Genomic DNA, 6,763 nt, shown 5'->3' on the forward strand with positions numbered 1-6,763 from the left:
CTTTGGAAGAGACTGAAGTTCAAAAGGTATACATGTTCCTCTTTGGCTACCACCACAACCTGATGAAACAGCACATGATACACAACTGTTAGAGATGATTAGAGTCACTATGGTGCACAACCTAAGTTGATGAGTCTACCAGTGTTGCCAAAAGGCAACAATGCTTGTTTTGTGTAATATATTTTTCAAGAAGATGTGCACAAGGATATGTTACATGTGCTTTTATTGTTAACTGCATCACAGCTGAAGAATCATTCAAGTCCTTGAATGACTACACGTTGGGAGCAACGGATTGCTCATTTTGCATCTGCACATGCGTAGACAGAAGGGCTGCCATGACTGGATGGCTTTCTGCGTTCACTACTCAGATCGAAGAGGTTGTGAATGTGAAGCTGCACACTGTCCCTCATAGAGAAATGCTGGCAAGCCGAAAAACATCACCTGAGCTTAACATTTTGCAGGATGTGGTAAAAATTAGCAACCATATTAAAGTACATGCCCTCAGTCCACATCTGTTTGGGAATTCCATGAGATGGACACAGAACACAGATATCTTCTCTCATACAATGAAGAGACTTTCGAAAGGTAGGCCATTGACTACGTTTTCTGAGTTCTGAGAGTGCTCCAGAGATTTCCTTTATAAAAACAGTCGTGACTGGCAGCATATTTCAGTGACAGGGAGCAGATCATAAAACTCGCTTTCTTGTATGACATACTCAACTTATTCAACCAACTCAATCTGTAACTTCAAAAGAGAGCAACCACTGTGCTCTAGCCAGGAAAAAATGCTTCATTCACGGCCCAACTGGAATTATGAGGGCAATGAGTGAACAGTGAGATTTTTAATATGTTTTAAACATTAGCAGACATTTTGAAAAATCAAACCTCACTCTTTTCTATCCCAGCTAATGGTACGATCATGTACCTCAGGTTCCAAAAGAATTTGAGGGGGCCTGCCCATTAGCTCAGTTGTTAGGGCTGGAGAGATGGCTTAGTAGAATATGTGCTTGCCTAGCAAGCGCAAGGGCCTCAATTCAATCCCCGGTTCTACCAAAAAAAAAAAGAATTTGAGCATTAATCCCCAACTACAAAAAAATAATCACAGAACTGGGAAAAAATAAACCCATCCTTGAATAAGCCAAGTGACTGGACTTGACCCATGCTATAAAAGGATCAATGGCTTGAGATTGCAAATAACAAGGGCTTTACAAGTATGTTTAGAGTTGGGGAGATAGTTCAGTGACATAAGTACCTGCCTGGCAAGTGCAAGATCCTGAGCCTGATCCCCAGTACCAAAAACAATAAATAAATAAATAAATAAATAAATAAATAAAAATAAAAGTATGTTTAAGACAACTTTCAATCGCTATACTTCCTGGATTCAAGACAAAGACTGTCATAAAAGCACTGAAAAACCTGATTCCATATCCAACATTTAATCTTTGTGAAACAGGGTTTTCTAGAGTGACCACAACAAAAACAAGATTACAGAGTAAACTGGGCATATACAACACACTGAGTGTCATCTCCCACCACTCCAAGATAGGGCTATTTACAGAAAGAAATGCTGAGGGCTCCGGCTGATTCTATATTACAGGGAGTTTTATAATTATTTCATCATATATTACAATGTCAAAACACAAATAAAGTGAACAGTAAGTGAAATGTGCTGGAATCATCCTGAAACCACTCCCTGGTCCATGAAAAACTTATCTTCACTGAAACAAGCCCCTGGTGCCAAAAAGATTAAGAACTGCAGATCGAGGAAAAAAAAAAAAAGGAACAGTTCTGTGGTTAAAGGTATCTGCAAAACCTAAACCAGCTCATCAGGAGTCCTGGGGCGGCTCCAAAAGAAGGCAAGTTGAGAGAAGAATAGTTGGTGCAAAAATTCATAATGGAAAGACTGCCGAGTGTGTCTACCCACTAAGGATAAATAATCTTGTCCCCGAATGCCCTCCTGACCCTTCACTCTGGTCCAGCCTGCCTGCCGCCCACTTCCAGGGGTCTCTCCCAAGCTCTCCCTCGATGGCATCTGCATACCTAGTTAGCTCCTCAGGTGGCCCCCAGCTCTTTTCTAGCTTCCCGTTTAGCCCCCTCTTACCAGGAGAGGGCTTTTCAGTGTAAATCTCACATTGTACCCCTGTTTAAAATCCTCCACTGTTCTCCACAGGAAAGACAACCATGTCCACTTCATTACCATAATTCAGAGGGCAGTTTCTGTCCTACTAATCGATTTTGAAACTGTCTCATTGCTATTTGTTTCTCAATAAAATTAATTAAAAAAAAAAACAAACCTCAGAAGGCGCTTCCGAACCTGACCCACCACTCCCAAGAATACCCCTACCCTGCAGATTTGAGAAGCCACTTGTGCTTCACCCAGAGGGTGCTTCAGCACACTTGAGTCTTCCCACAGGATGCTCCTCCCCTTCCCCTTGCCCTTCCTCCCGCTCCCCCTTACCACTCCTCCCCCTTCCCTTCTCTCCCTTCCCCTTACCACTCCTCCCCCTCCCCCTTGGCACTCCTCCCCCTCCCCCTTGCCACTCCACCTCCCACTGAACTTGGAGCTGTGCAGACTTCCCAGGCAGCTCCACCTCACAGAGGACTTTCCAGGAAAACACCCCCACTGCCACCTTTTCCTGCACGCCTCTGTCTACTCACCTACTGCTCCTTACTGTCACTGCCCATGTGTTTGCTCACGTCCCTGACCAGAGTGAGAACCCCTGAGGTCAGGACTGCACTGTTTTACATTAATCATCTGCATGAGAACCATGTTCACGCCTGCTTGAATTTCAGACCACAGCTGGAAATCACCTCCCCAAGGCCTGGTCCTTGACTTCATCCTACCTGAAAGAGCTATTGGGTGATACGTCCTCCACTTCCTTTTACTGTCTGTCATTACTCTTGTTATCCCTTACCATAGTTCAGTTACTTAGCAGCATAATTATTTCATGGCGTGTCTTTCCACAAGGCAGGGCTTGTGTCCATTGTACCCTCAGTATTAGAAGAGCTCCTGGCACAGAGCTGATCTAAGATGCCATGGATATTTGATGATGAAAAGAATGGATGAGGAAATACGTGTGAATCTACACTAGTGAGTGCCTGGACTAGAAGACGCTGAGGAATGGAGGAGAGTGGGGCAGGGTAACACACTCAGGTAATCCCAGCTACTCTGGAGGCTAAGGCAAGAGGATCTCAAATTTGAGGTTAGCTAGGGCAGTTTAGAAAGACCCTGTCTCAAAATAAAAATAATCATAAATAAATGAAACGGGCTGGGGATGTGGTTAGTGTACAGCATCTGTCTAGTATGCATGGATGCCTTTGTTTCAATTCCCAGTACTGAAGAGAAAAGGAAAGGGAAACAGAAAAGGAAAGGAGAGGAACGGAAAGGGGAGGGAGGGGGTGGGAGAGCAGAAGGCAAGAACAAGAATTCTAACTGTAAACATCCCACCAGATATCATATGGTAGCCCACAAATAAGCACAACTTTTACATCGTATGTGTCAGTTGAACAATATACTTTAAAAAAAAAAAAAAAAAACCACACACTGAGACACCCCCACCTGGATAGAGAGAAGAGGAGACACGGAGACAAGAGGAGCCTCTCTCCTTCCACCCCTGCCCTTCTCCTCAGCCACCCTCACCCCACCGGGGAAATCCGGAGCGAGCGCTTGCAGGATGGGTCAGAAGTGAGGCCAGGCGAGCTCAGCGGCTGGTGGAGCCTGTGGTTGCTCCTCTCCTGACTCCTCAGGGGTATTTCATTAGCATCATTATTAATTCTTAGCAGTGGTTCTCTTTTAAAGTAACATAGTTCTAAAAATAATATGTGAAAATTGAATCTAAAAATGATTTGCCAGGTTCTGCTCCTTCCCCAGACCTCTTCATCAATGAAAAGTGATGTCAAGGTGAGGTTTTCCAGATGTACCGCCCTTCCGCGAAGGTGGAACAAGCTGAAGCCTTGCGCTCTCCTGGCAGTGCTCTCAACTCTCCCTCCAACATCTCTCCCTCCAGCTCCTTTCAGCTGAGAAGAATCTTACCTTAAGACACTTTCCAAGCAGTCATTGTTTTCTCAGCACCAAGAAGCTTTGATTACTTGCAGTAAACCGTAAAGTAAATCAAGCAGTCAAACTAAGTGGCTCACCCACTTGCGGGGCGAGTGGCCGTGCTAGGCTCCAATATGGCCGCTCAGGACTTCTGAGGCCTGGCAGCCAGCGGCACCCTGGAGATTCCCTGTCCTGTGTAACAGGGGCTGGCCTGGGCTCTGAGTCTGCACAGCCTGGATTCAAGTCCTTGCTCTGCAGTTTCCTGAGCAGATTATTCAGCTTCATTAAGTGCTTGCAAACCGGCAATCAGAAGAACACTTGTTTCACAAAGTTGCAGTGAGGATTAAATATGGTGCTGTGTACAAAGTACTTTAGGCAGCATCTGGAACAAGGTAAAGGCTGCCACACTTGTCGTAGACACCTGGAATGGTATAGTTCTCACTCGGTCCCCTCCCCTCATGAACTGTTCCTCATCAAATCAGAAAATGAGAAACTCACACCTGCAGCTGTATGCTTAGCTCCGCTGTTGATACCCACCTTTGTAGATAAAGTCTGCCATGGAAGTATTAGAACAGCTGAGCACAGCCATGAAGAACTGCTACTTCGGTGATTACCCAATGATTCATTTGTACACAAACATTTTCCCCATTCACTCACCCATCCAGCCAGCCATTCTCCTAGCCACCTACTCAGTCACTCACTCACCCATAGGACTGCTCATGTTCCCATCCACCTGCCCACCTGTCCATCTGTGCTTAGTATGCATACTAAACACAGTGCACGTACTGAGCTCCTACGTGTGCAAGGCCCATCCTAGGTGCTGTGGCTCCACCAGGATGATCGAGACATGGTCCTTGCCTCGGAGCTGCAGATTCAAGCAATTCAAAGCAATTGTAAACAAAATGGAATGCAAATATCACCATAAAAGTTATTGAAGGTGAATAAAAGTCATTCCCCCATGAAGCAAGTAGCAAATTCAAGGTCAGTAAGTCTTTCTTTAGTCTAGGGTTTAATATTGATTCAGTGCAGTTCTATAGTCTGCACATACAGTGAGGAAGAAGTGGAAGACTCCAAGAGCTCTTTCACCTCTGACACTTCAACTCCTTTGCCTCTGAGCAAGGAAAAGCCATCTTCAGACTGAGCACAGAACAGGGAAATGCATTCTGGGAGAAATGTCAGAAGTCACTTCACAATCATAGAAAGCCTAGAAAAGTGAGGGGAACGGTAAGTGGGGCCACATGACTATAGCATATGGCAGGTTGTATCTTCAGAGTTAGATCCAGAATATATTGTGATGGTCCTTATGTCCAGGCAAAGGAACATGCAAACACAGAGATGACAGGGTGAGGTGTGACCATGGCGTATTTTTTAAGTAGGCTATGGAGTAGAAAGGACAAAGGTAACAATGCAGACAAGAAGACAGGGTAAAAGTTTTTATAACAGGGTAGATAAATAAAAATGAGGGTTTAAATTAAAGTAGCAGTCAGAATGCAAATGAGACAATTTGAGAATATTTACAGGCACAATCTACCAAGCCCAATTACTCATTAAGAATGGGGCAAAGTAGTTAGAGATGACATCTCCGCTTTGTGTTAATCATGGATATTATGATTTAGATCTAAAATGTTCCCCCAAAGTCTCTCGTGTTTGGAAAGTGATAGGATGACATGGGGCACTGCACTCATCAGGAGACTCATGCATGGATTAGTTCAGGAGCTGAATGTGCTGGGAGGAGGCGCTGTTGGTTGGCGGTGAGTGACAGAGGGTATGACCTGATGACCTGGTCCCTGGTCTCGGTCTCTCTCTCTCTCTCTCTCTCTCTCTCTCTCTCTCTTTTCTCTCTCTTCTCTCTCTCTCTCTTTTTCTTCTTCTTCTTCTTCTTCTTCTTCTTCTCCTCCTCCTCCTCCTCCTCCTCCTCCTCCTCTTCCTCCTTCTCCTCCTCCTTGTGCCATGGAGTGAACAGCTTTCCTGTGCTCCCTTGGAGTCAAACAAGGCCATTATTAATGGGACTGAGCCCACTAATAATAATGATCCCAAACAAAATTGTCCTCAAGTTATGGGCATTGAGCATTTTATCCCAGCAACAGCAAAGTGAATAACACAATGAAAAATACATTCAAAACCCATGGATCCCTGATCTTGACCACCATCCAAGCCTTGTGCCAGCACTGGGAACTCTCAGGCTAGCAATTCAGGGATGAGTGCTATCTTCAGGTGACTTGCAATCCCAATAAATCGTGAGAAGAGCATTCATTTAAGAAACCGCTTTACAGATCACATAGCACTTATTGGGCACTGGCCTGGGACAAAACAGTATTAGTTCTTTGCATCTCTGCCAGGAGAGAACACAGAGAACTGGGGCATCCCCTAGAGTCCCTAGTGCATCCAAGAGGCAGCAGGAATCAGAGCACTCACTCAAGGAACAAAAGAGTCTGTAAGAAAAACAGAAAAATTAATCATGACTAAGTAAGTTGTAAGACTCCTTTCTACCATGTCTACATGAGGGGCCACTTTTCCAGAGTTACCTCCTCCTTAAAGCCCCACATTGGGGCAAGTGAGGTATTACAGGGCAGAAGCCCACCCCAGTTGGAAGAGCATTAAAATCTTCATGCAAGAGGATCTCTAAAGAAGCTGGCCTGTTTCTGCCGAGTTCCGGGAGCCCCCAGACCCAGTCCTAGCCCAGACCCAGTCCTAGCTCAGGTCCGCTGCAGGAAGGAGCTGAGC

General features: G+C 45.1%; 1 pseudogene; it reads left to right on the plus strand.

Moving 5' to 3' along the window:
• Positions 1 to 335: 335 nt before the first annotated feature.
• Positions 336 to 6,763, plus strand: part of LOC101567180 — a 66,980-nt pseudogene continuing 60,552 nt past the window's right edge.

The sequence above is a fragment of the Octodon degus genome, unplaced genomic scaffold, assembly GCF_000260255.1.
Source record: "Octodon degus isolate 3935 unplaced genomic scaffold, OctDeg1.0 scaffold00216, whole genome shotgun sequence".
NCBI lineage: Eukaryota > Metazoa > Chordata > Mammalia > Rodentia > Octodontidae > Octodon > Octodon degus.